This window comes from Schistocerca nitens, chromosome 9 (assembly GCF_023898315.1).
Source record: "Schistocerca nitens isolate TAMUIC-IGC-003100 chromosome 9, iqSchNite1.1, whole genome shotgun sequence".
In the NCBI taxonomy this organism is placed as follows: Eukaryota; Metazoa; Arthropoda; class Insecta; order Orthoptera; family Acrididae; genus Schistocerca; species Schistocerca nitens.
The window spans coordinates 423,442,656-423,455,325 of NC_064622.1; the positions used below are offsets into that span (position 1 = coordinate 423,442,656).

At 37.7% G+C, this 12,670-nt stretch overlaps 1 protein-coding gene across 2 annotated transcripts in view; it reads left to right on the plus strand.

Moving 5' to 3' along the window:
* The window catches only part of LOC126203570 (microprocessor complex subunit DGCR8), a 237,318-nt gene that overhangs the window by 169,506 nt on the left and 55,142 nt on the right, over window positions 1-12,670 (plus strand). The gene's annotated exons all lie outside the window — the stretch shown is intronic.

Below are 12,670 nucleotides of genomic sequence, written 5' to 3' on the forward strand. Positions count from 1 at the left end.
CACACACACACACACACACACACACACACACACAAACTGAATAAAATGAAAAATAAGCGCGCGCTCTGGTACTCTTATTCAGTTTGCCACATATACTGTACTTGCTTGTTTACCTGCAGCAAGACTTTTCTTGTCCATCAAGTATAATTAGTTCACGCACTTTCAATACTTTAATTCATAAATATTGTACATATATAGATATAGTATATATAGTAGCATAGCTTAAATAATTTCAAGTAGTTTAGCATCTCTTTCCTCTGTAGATAGTCGCAGTTATAGTATAGACTCTCTCTTAATTTTCTATGTCTCTGTTTATTCAATAGGCTTTACAAATGCTAGTGCGGGCTGTAGCTCATCAGGTTTGTTTGTTTTGGGTGCTCCAACACTTCAGATGTGCCTGTCTGGTGCGCACATGCTTGCAATTTGTTGATTAGCTTGATCCCCAATGCGCATGCGCTGTGGCACTCTGATACCACTTGTGTTGTGATGAGTTATGTATTGCATTGCACACTACCAAGTGTTTCATAAGTTTGTTTATTTGTTTACAACTGGGCTACGCGGAAGGCAAAGCGTTTTATTTAGTGTGTCGTCTCTAGACATATAAAAGTAAAATTCTTCCTTGTTACAACATATTACCTTATTGCGTGCACATTTGACATATAAGAAAAAATAAAAATACAAACAAAAATGTTCCTTAACAACTAACAACTTGATCGTGTCTGATGAATCAAGTGTCGATCAAGCTCGTGTACCAATTCTCCTCCCAGGCCACAGAATGGGGGCCTACCATGACTGGCCCAAGTTTTTTGGCGTCGCCTGGCGTCGCGATGGCATCTGTCTCTGGGCTATGTGTAACTTCTACTATATGGACTGTTGGTGTTTGATTATGCCAGTTAGTATACTGTGAGGCTCTTGATTGAAATTCTCTTTACTTTTGCTTGTTATTCGGCTTATGTGCATTACTTTGCTGGCCGCATTCTGCTGTCTGGGATTATTCAACTATCTGGTATTGTTTTGTGTTTGCCAAGCGATGGGCTGGTTATTGCCAGTAGCTTGTGTAGGTACATATTGTACAGGCTGCCCATACGCTATTTGCCCATGAATAGTTGTTTTTGTTAAATTTTTGCCCATTTTTTTTATATCTGCCCATGAATTTAATGCTTTTACCATTGCCATTGTGATTACCGTTACCATTATCATAAGGTCTGTGTGGGGTAAGATTGCCATCCGTGTTGTACTACAAATCCATTGCTTACTTGTTGGTCCATGAATCTCTGTGGCACTATCTGTGTTCGTTTTTGAAAACAATTTTATTCATAATTTTGTTAAAAACTATTGACAATGGGGAAGAGGAAATGGCCATTTTTGAACATTCCTTACTAAATGCAATATGCCAAGATGATGGAAATCCGAGCTTGGCAACAGCTGAAGGTAATGCACCAACTCGTGGACTGGCCAACGCCAACCTAATCAACAACGTTGGTCTCCCACTATCAATAAATGGTGATGGAAATCCGAGCTTGGCAACAGCTGAAGGTAATGCACCAACTCGTGGACTGGCCAACGCCAACCTAATCGACAACGTTGGTCTCCCACTATCAATAAATGATGATACTGTTAATATAACTAATCATGAAGTCACTTTTATGATGCTCGATGAGACAATTTCTCAGTTCTCAGGGGAAACATTTTTTTCAAATAGTGAAACTGAAGGGTGAGACAGTGAAAATTCCTTTGATTACTTGCTCACAACGTTGTGAATGCAAGAACAGGAAAAGTTTGTGAAAACAATGTAAATACTATTGAGACACACAATTTGACACAACTGATGCAACAAATAATACAACAGTATACGAAACAACAGGAATTTCAGGTACAAATGGCTCTGAGCACTATGGGACTTAACTTCTGAGATCATCAGTCCCCTAGAACTTAGATCTACTTAAACCTAACTAACCTAAGGACACCACACACATCCATGCCCGAGGCAGGATTCGAACCTGCGACCGTAGGAGTCGCGCGGTCCAGACTGAAGTGCCTAGAACCACAGGAATTTCAGGAAGTTGTAAAACAACAACTTAAGTGTATGACACAGCAGTTCATAAAACATCAGGAACATATAGGATAACAGTTTACACAGCAAAATCAGGCAGTCAACAACTTCAAGAATAGTGTTAATCAACAGTTCAGTGAGGTGGGCAAAACTGAATTATCTGACGAACTATCTGGAAAGGTGCCAGAGCCAGGTAAACAACTAAACCAAGAAATAAGTACCAACATATCTCGCAATATAAATAACTATATGATCAAAAGTATCTGGATACCCTCAAAAACATACGTTTTTCATATTAGGTGCATTGTGCTGCCACCTACTGCCAGGTATTCCATATCAGCAACCTCAGTAGTCATTAGACATCATGAGAGAGCAGAATGGTGTGCTCCAGAGAACTGTCGGATTTCGAACATGGTCAGGTGATTGGGTGTCACTTGTGTCATACGTCTGTAAGCAAGATTTCCACACTCCTATACATCCCTAGGTCCACTGTTTCTAATGTGATAGAGAAGTGGAAACGTGAAGGGACACATACAGCACAAAAGCGTACAACAGGCCAACCTTGTCTGTTGACTGAAAGAGACCGCCAACAGTTGAAGAAGGTTGTAATGCGTAATAGGCAGACATCTACCCAGATCACCACACAGGAATTCCAAATTGCATCAGGATCCACTGAAAGTAGTATGACAGTTAGGCAGGAGGTGAGAAAACTTTGATTTCATGGTCGAGCAACTGCTCATAAGCCACACATCACGCCAATAAATGCCAAACAATGCCTCGCTTGGTGTAAGGAATGTAAACAATGGAAAAACGTTGAGAGTGACAAATCATGGTTCACAATGTGGCAATCCGATGGCAGGGTGTGGGTATGGTGAATGCTTGGTGTACGTCTTCTCCCAGCGTGTGTAGTGTCAACAGTAAAATTCGGAGGTGATGGTGTTATGATGTGGTCATGTTTTTCATGGAGGGGGCTTGCACCCCAGTCATTTTGCATGGCACTATCACAGCACAGGCCTACATTGATGTTTTAAACACCTTCTTGCTTTCCACTGTTGAAGAGCAATTCAGGGATGGCGATTACATCTTTCAACACAATCGAGCACCTGTTCATAAAGCATGGTCTGTGGTGGATTGGTTACACGACAATAACATCCCTGTAACAGTCTGGCCTGCACAGAGTCCTGTCCTGAATCCTACAGAACACCTTTGGGATGTTTTGGAACGTTGACTTTACACCAGGCCTCACTGACCGACATCGATATCTCTGCTCAGTGCAGCACTCTGTGAAGAATGGGCTGCCATTCCCCAAGAAACCTTCCAGCACCTAATTTAATGGATGCCTACAAGGGTGGAAGCTGTCATCAAGGCTAAGGGTGGGCCAACACCATACTGAATTCCAGCATTACCGATGGAGGACGCCACAAACATTTAGGTCATTTTCAGCCACGTGTCTGGATACTTTTGATCACATAGTGTACATTAACGGAAAGAGTATCATCCGTAGACAATAAACAGGAACAACTTGCAGCTGACAGAACCTTAGTGAAGCATATTCTCAAATTCAGGAGATGCAATCACACAGTCAGCGGGCTGCAAAATGTGCGCAAAAACTTATCTACAGAAGTACAAAACTTAGGTCTAAGAGTGGGCCAGTTAAGTTTAGAGTCAAAATTTGCCAAAATACAGAGAGATAAGATATGTGCATATGTAAAGGAAATAACTGAAAAAGCTGAAGGTGGGATGCTGGATAAGGGCAGCACTCTTGCTGAAAAGGTAGTGTAGTGTGCAAGATTTACGTAGATACAGTAGACGAAGCTCTAAAAGAGAAAGAAAGTCAACTTCTAGTTAAAATAAATTCAGGTTTAAAAGAAGAGGAAAGGTTACGAGGCAGTATGGCTGAAACTACTGACATAAGAACATGAAATATTATATGACACAGTCTTACATAATTTAAAGGACTTTAGTGATGTCTTTGTACAAATTGTCATCTTTTCTTTAGAAATGAACTTTCCGTAAAGGATATTAATTGGAAGGAATCTACTGCCAGAGAGACTGCATCAAGTGTGGCTTTATAAGGCAGACAGCGTAGCAGCTTCCTACATTTGCCGCTGAAATCAGCATTCCCAGTTTGTCTTATTTGTAGGCAGAATTTAATTTTAATTTGCTCCTTCAACGTTTTAATGATTCCCTATCTCACGGACATGTAGCAAATACAATTAATGTTTCATTACTTCCTTATAACAACAGTATGAATCATTTATCTCAGAAATTTTTATCTCAGCAATTTGAAAGGTCTGTTCATATTTTGCTTGGCGCTGTCCTTCAAACCGTCGCCATTGAATAGGGATATGGAAATTGATTAATTTATTGATAATTGCTTGAATAATTGGAAAAAATGATTGAGAAGAATAGTTGAAAGAAATTTGTAGGTAATTTATGAATCTGTGCACAACCTCTATTGAACTTAAACTGATACCAATATCAACAGACCTTCAATATCAATACATTCTAGATCAATAAACATAATTTGCATTATGTACTGCTTCACATTAATTCATTTGTGTTTAGTCTTGAGTGTGACAATGTCGATGCAGGAATGTTCCTCTGGAGACTGTGTAAATTCTTCTTGTCTGCACTGAACCTCTTGATGCAGGATCTCAGTGGTAAGTGAAATGATGAGCAGATAGGAGTTGACCTCTTAACCATGCGAATAAATATTGCTTTTCTAATAACTTTTTATAACTCTTTTAATGAATGGCTGAAATACACATTTTTAACAGTGCTGGTACGACGGATCCATGCATACGTCCGTACGCTACCACTTCTGGAAACAAAACTGTCAAGCTACATGAATTAATAAATTGATGAGCATAATTCTTACTTTGTTTCATATAGGTATTTAAACTATGTATCAAAACATTATCCTTGCCACAAAACAACTCAATTTACTTTTGGCAGTGTCATTCAGTTTACATATAGCTTATATATAAGAAAAGCACGAAGAAATAATATGATTCAAAATACATTCTGCTGCCTGACCTTACCCAACTCAGACTTAAATGAGAATTAATTAATTGCCCTCTGTTCAGTCTGCCTTTAAGACTAACTAACTCACTTATTTTTCTGGAGATGAAGAAATTGTGCAATAGATAACATGTACCTTGGATGAGGAACTGCAGACCAGTATGACCCTATGGTTTGACAGACAAGTTGCATGCTTTTTTTTGCAAGCTGGCACACTGTTATCAAAAATGTCTCACTCCATGGTCATTTTCTTGAAAAGTAGACAATTTCTTTATGTAAGCCTGTACATAAATCCTTTCTGAAGTTCGTGTCTGTTTTAATTTTTGGCACTATTGATCATTGAGAGAGAGGGAGGAGTGCAGGGGAGAAGCTCCCATAGATGAAAATTTCTGGCGAAGATAGTTTTAGTGCAAATGTTTGAGTTTTATATTTTGACTTTAGGCTTTTAATTATGTTTCATTTGGAAACAACAGTGAGCAGTAAATTGTATATTGATAAGTGCTACTAAAAATCTCATTACAAAGTGGAAGTCAGGTTTTGAAAGTTGTTGGATCTGCATTTACAAAAATTTTAATAGTTCTTTCATTAGGGGAATTGGAAAGTTAGTGAAGTGGTTAATAATTTAAAAAGGAAAATTCAATTAAAGTCATGATGATCACAAGGAGAGAGATTCTGGCTCATACACTTGTTTGGTTTTTGCAGTTTTCTGTGGTCCCGATAAAAAAAATTAAATTAAAACATAATATAAATGGTAAGGAAAAGTATGTACTCACCAAGTAGCAACTGGAGAAAACATTAATAAAAGTTAAGGAATTGTACTAACTTTTGGAGCTTCCAGTGATCAGTAGGGCCAAATTTTAAAACAAACATGCACATCAGAAAGGATTTACTTACAAACACTACATGCATGAATTGACTACTTTTCAGCAAAATGGCCACAGAGTTGAGACATTTCTGATAACTATCAGCTTCCCTGCACACACTGCAAAAAAGAGTGCCACTTGTACATCAAGCCATTTTGTCATAGTAATCTACAATTCCTCATTCAAGGTGATGTGTCATCCAATCCACCATTTCTTCATGAGATGAAATCTCCCCTGATTCAGACTTATGGGTAAGTTTTCTGTAACCCTTCAAATTTCCTAAACCTTGCCAGTTCTCTGCTTTACCCCTCTTCCTGCCCCTTCAGCCCTTGTGCCAGAAGAAGAAGAAGAAGAAGAAGAAGCCACTGTCTCCGAACTCTTGCACCTTTCCTTACTACAGCGTAAGGAAAAGATAGATTTCTACTCACCTTAAAGATGATGCATTAAGTTGCAGACAGGCACAAGGGAAAGACAGTTTCACATTTTTCAGCCAAAGCCTTCTTCAGAAAAGGAAACACACACAGTCATTCATTTAAGCAAGCACATCTCTCATATCGTCTTGGATGAAGGGGATGCTCCTTGGTAGTTAGTTCTTGGAAGTGGTGGGAAGATTTGGAGTGTGAGAGGATATGGTATGAGAGGGCTGTCTGTGAACCAGGTTTAGGGGAATGTGCCTGTCTTGAAAGTCTTTGTTAGTCCTTCAGCATAGAGCACAAGGGAATTCTTATAATTGCAGATGTGCCATGCACAATGCAGGTAGTGTTGATGGGTAGCGAGCTGGATGTGGACAGAGGTTTGAACACAGATATCAGAGACTTGTAGATCAGTATTCGGGAAAGTGATACTTTAGGCTGATGAGGACCAGGTGAAGCATATGGGAGAGAAGATTTGAGATTGTTGTGGAATGAGGATAGGACAGGGTCTAGATATACAGATGCTCTCAGTGATACTGAACCAGGCAAGGTATTTTGGAATTTGGTGGGCTATGATGCTTTTGTATAGGTGGGAGGGCAAAGGAAGTTACAATGCAGGTGCTCATGACCATGCTGCCAGTTTGTTTGTGTATTTTAGTGTTGTGTGTGCATATATGTAAAGTCAAATTTTTAAATTAAAAAAAATGCTGCATGATTCCTTGCTGATGACACATTTCATTATTCTGATTGCTCATTTTTAAATTTTAAATGATTCTTTTGCAAAACTTCCATTTCGCCACAAAATCACTTCATGGTGCAATGGTTAGGTACTTTTGCATAGAAAGCATATAGTACTGTTTCGATGTTACAGCAACTACTAAGCATTCTTAAGATTCAAATAGCTCAGTTATTCTACATTTCATTCATAGCAATGGAAACAATCAATTATTGACAAAATTACTTAATTGGATAGATAAAAAACCTACTCACCAAGCAGCGGCAGAACACACATAAAAGACTGTTGTAACTGGCAAGCTTTTGGAGCCAGTGACTCCTTCAGGCAGAAGGGTTGAAGGGGAAGAAAGAAGGATGAAGGAAAAGGACTGGAGAGGTCTAGGAAAAGGGGTGGATTTTGGGAAAGTTATCCAGAACTGCTGGTCAGGGCAGACTTACCGTATGGGATGAGAAGGAAAGACTTTCCTTCTCAGATTTGTTGTGTCCTCTAATAAAAATGCTAGTATCATCTGCAAATAACACTGACTCTGTTGCTAACAAGTGATATGGTAAATCATTTATAAAAGTAAGGAATAATAGAGGGCCTACCACAGAGCCTTGAGGTACTCCATGACTAATGTTCTTGTAACCTGAAAAGTAATGTTTATCATGACAAATTTGTTCAGCTTTAGATGGCTGTGTTTTCAGTTATATCAGAATATTAATCTGGTTAATTTTCAAAAAAAGAAAAAAGAAAATAAATAAATAAAAAAAAATCCCCAGAAACTAGATATACGAGGTTTGGAACTTTAATAGCGGCAACTAGATATTTACAGCTTGTACAAAATAGATAAGTGTTTCAAAGTTTTACTGACCTTCAAAGCAGTCACCAGCATTGTGTATAACCCGTTGCCAGTGATGTGGAAGTTGTAGGGTACTCTTAGCAGTGCCAGTTGTGTTGGCAGTTGGAGTGGCGCGGTCTATTGCCCGACAAATTTGTAGTAGTTCTGAAGCAAATGCCGTGAACTGTTTCCTTCAGTTTAGAAATCGAGTTGAACTCATGAGGGCTTAAGTCAGGAAAGTGCAGTAGGTGGTAAAGCACTTAACAGCCCCTTCAATCAAACAAATCAGTAACAGCTTGTACTGTACATGCTTGAGCATTGTCCTGTGAAATGATGGTCAGGTCCTGCAGAAAGTGTCACCACTTCTGTCTCTAATCTGGTCGTAGGTTGTGTTCCAAAAATGAACTGTGATTTGTAGGGAAGATGAAAGAAGGTATTTTAACATCTAAATTTTGTGTTTTGGTGACCTAGTACAAACTGTATTGAAAAAATCTCTACGCCATTAAAGAATACACTTGAAAAGATGTCAGATGATAAAATATCTTTAAAAATAGTCCTTCCCTGTTCACTTTTATTTATTGTTTAGTGTAGTGCCAAGGAGATATATAATTATGATTCTAAGCAAACCAATCTAAATGGAAGTTTCACACTTTGGAGATACACACTTGGCTGAGAAAATATAGTTTACATAGGTGATTTCCACATTAAAGATAGATCAATTCTAGGTAAAATAAATGCATATTAGTGTATTTTTGTATACGTCTCCACTGATTGTTTACTTTAGCACTAGCTCCACCAGAACCATTGCCACTGCAGTCTGAACTCCAGATGTCCCTTTTAAAGATATTTTTAAAATGTGTGACACTGATCCTTGATAATGCTGGTGTGGCAAAGATACATGAGGTATTTTATTTTCTCTTCCTGAAGTTCTAGCATACCAGGGTACTTTGATTTCAGCTAGAAGACTGAATGGGAATTTTGGGATTTTCTGTAAACTGGAAAACTTTTGAATTTTTGGCCTTAGAAATTTTTGAAAAAATTGTGCTTGATTTCCTCTACTGTCAATTTTTTGTATTTTTCACCTGTTACCTCTGCTTAACACTGAAGTCCAGGAAGTCCTGGTTCATTTCAACAGTTTCATACAGCCTTTGTTTTGAAGCATTCTGAGCCATAGTACACCACCCTGATGGGTCATAGATGTAAACATTTTTTGCAGCACTCTCTATAGTGACATGGACTGAATCACAGTCCATTAAACAGTGACCAGACTCAAAGAAGTATTGCTATATCATTGAAATGTTCAGAGTTTGTACAGCATGAACAAACATGGTGCTCATATTAATGTTTCATTTTCGTCCTCCACAGGTGTCGGACAATGAAATAATTAATGGTCATCTGCAGTCCTCCGCAGTTCTTGAAATATACACGACATTACTTCAGTTGATCTGCATTTAGCCACACCTTCATGTCATACATGATTTCTAGCTTTCCTGGTCTCACTATTATACACTGTGAGGTTGTATACAGTTAATCTTCTTTGGTAGAAAATGGTGTTAGGTGCTATAGTGAGTCAGTAGCTTACATATACTTGGTCAAATTCCAGTAAATGGCATTCTTCTGCTCAGGTCTGCGCGCATTTCATTTTTTAAATTTATTTTTTTGTTTTTATTTTACTTCTAGCTGCCTCTTTTCTTTTTAGGTCTTCTACGCGCTGGTCTTTCTCTCCATTTTGATTTTCTTCAGAGAGATTTTGAAAGTAATACCAGTGATTATTTATGTTGTTTCTAAGTACATGAGAGCCTAGGTTAAATGCTGTATTGATTATTACTCTGTAGAGCCAATATTTTTCAGAAGTAACCTGATCCTCTTCGCAAAGTCTTTTATATTGTTTGTGCATTATTTACATTTTCAGTTCTATTGGTGAGAACTGTCGCACAGTGCTCTGTCACCAGTATTGTGATGCAATTGTATGAAAAGATTTTATACGGTTCCTTATTCTCTCCGCTTGCCTCATTGAATCTCCTTATACCTAGACGATGACAACTCTTTCATCAGCAGTCAAAATCAAGGTGCTGCTGCCACTTTTCTTCTGTATGTATCACACAGAGTGCGGTGTGACAATGAAACCAATATGATTGTGTTGACATTTCTTACAAAGGACAGTCATTGTGTTGCCTAGCATTTCTCCTCTCACTGGCACTCACACAGAAAATGCAATAGCTTGAGACCTTGTACATAAACTGTTCCGAGATATGATGAACAGAAGTATGATTTAGCAGTGAGGTGTGATACATTTCCATTGACATTGCAGGACTTGTTATTTTGTTATTAGCTGCTAGAGAATATATACGTCTCCTTCAGTATGCAGGAAAATAGTCCACAAGTCCAAGAAAATGCTATTTTGCAAAACAAGTAGAGTGTGGTCTCTGCTGGCTTAAAACATATTTCCAAATTCACTTCATAAGATTAGGAGTCAGTCCCAATCTTGAGATGTACTTCTTCGAAACAGAAAAATGTAAGTATCAATACATCTGTCTGTCTCTAAGATAAACTTGCAACTTGGAGATACACAGCACGTTATTCTCACCAAGAGAAGAGATAGAGATACGTTGATTTTATACAACGTACAGCTGACTACCATGAAAAAATGTGTTTAAGAAAACCGAAAATCACATTTTTGGAAATACATTCCTCTGGCTGTTACACAGCAAAGTGATGCTCTCTTTTGCTATTTCTTTTAGCTTTACCATTTGCTTGATCAAACTAATGCTGTACATATCTTCATATTTATTGATATCCTGCAGTGAGATATGATGCTGATACCAATAATCAGTTTTTGTTCCACTAAGAAGACTTAAGTTTTATACATTGGTTACAACATGGAAATCAGTGTCAGTAGTAGCAGTTTTAATCATCTGTGGATTAGTTTTGCAGGGATACTGGTACTACAGTTGAAAAAATCACTCAATTTGTATGTACAGGAATTTACTTATTTACAAGTATAGTTTGACAAGGATGGGACAGTTTAAACAATCCTGGCATTTGCTTGAAATAATTTAGAGGAACCACATATAACCCAAATGGAATATCTGTATGGAGAGAGGAACAGCCATCCCCCCGAACACAAGGCTAGTCTGATTACAACAGTACAACCTCATTTGGTTTATCAGTGGTGTACAATACTGTTTTGCAAAGGTGTTATTTAAAGAGCTAGTGCTGTTCATTCATTTCTCAGAACTGGTCCCTGTACACACTGTATACACATTATTTCATAATGAAACACTGACTCGCTATCAGCTGACTTCGGGATGATGAAGACAATGTTTGGTGTGTATTTGCTTGAATGAAAAACTGAGTCTGCCTTCTTTTTCTATCATGGTAAATATAACTTCAGTGTAGATCTTGTTCAGTGGTCAGGGACAGAGTTGTTTGTACAGTAATTATGAAGATTATTTTTTATGCACATAACTGATTGGTAAATGTACTCACATGGCATACCTAAAATCCCCAAAATTTAAAAAGCTATACAGTGAGCCTGATTAGTATTTTTGGGTATTATTTTAGTAGCCGTTCACTGTAATTTGGAAACTGTGTTAATATTTCTGTGCTTTTGTTCCCCAGAAAAGAATTCCGTAGCTAAGAATTGAACGTACACATGAATAGGAGACATTGGCTATTTCATACTGATAAAAGGACTAAGGACATAACTAGTTGGTAACTCTCTGCATCTTTGTGTGTTTGCACACGTCAACCAAGAATCAGTATTCCTCTTTGGAGCCCAAGTAGTGATTCCTTTAAATGGTAGTATTTATTCAAGTAATTCATTTATCTGTCTTCCGCAATAGATTCTCTTAATATTGAGAAGTATTGCAGTGGAGAAATGGGCTTTTAGTTTTCTATGTCTTCTGCATAATCTTCCTTTAACAGAGACACAACTCTCATCTGTTGTAAATTCTCTGAAAAGTTCCTTGATATGAATGACACATTTATTATGTTTCACCATACAAAATGGTACTGCACCTAAGCTTGCAGACTTTATTATTTAGGTTTTGTACAATTTTACTGACTTTGTGTTTTGTAATAACATCACTGTACTAAGTGCATAATTATTTACAGATGTCATTTGTTTTTTGTCCCAAACTGGTTTGCTTTTATTTTCTGCTTCATATAGTATCTTGCCATTAAATAACTTTTTTACAGCAATCAGCGTTCTATAAATCTTGATGTACCTTTGGTAGAAATGTAAGAATTTTGACCCATTATGTCTGTTTTTTGTGGAACTAAGGTACGTAAGGTTCTGGGAGAACTTTCTAATACCTGCTGTTATCCATTTATTTTTATGCCATTGCAGTTTGGAATATGATTAGATGAGATGTCATATGCTTGTGACCTGAGCATTGCAGTACTGAGGGAATTTCTATTACTGACAGTATAGATGCCAACTGTGTTAATCTTGTTTTGAAACATTTGGCATTCAAGTAAATTAGCATGAGAATGAATGTAACATAAAAATGATTTCCCATGTGAATGTAGACTTTCCTGGCATATATTGGTGTGATGAAAAGCTCTTGGGTTTCCAGCCAGGTGACAATGTCAAAAAATCACAACACTTTGACAAATCTCATAGTCATCATCTTGCTGATCTGTCGTTTTTTAAAAGTACCACATGCTTAGAAACCTTATTCTGCTTATTTGCCTTTCTCCTCTTCCCATATTTATCATTTTTAAAGTGCTGCTGCTTGATAAAAGGCACAAAATATT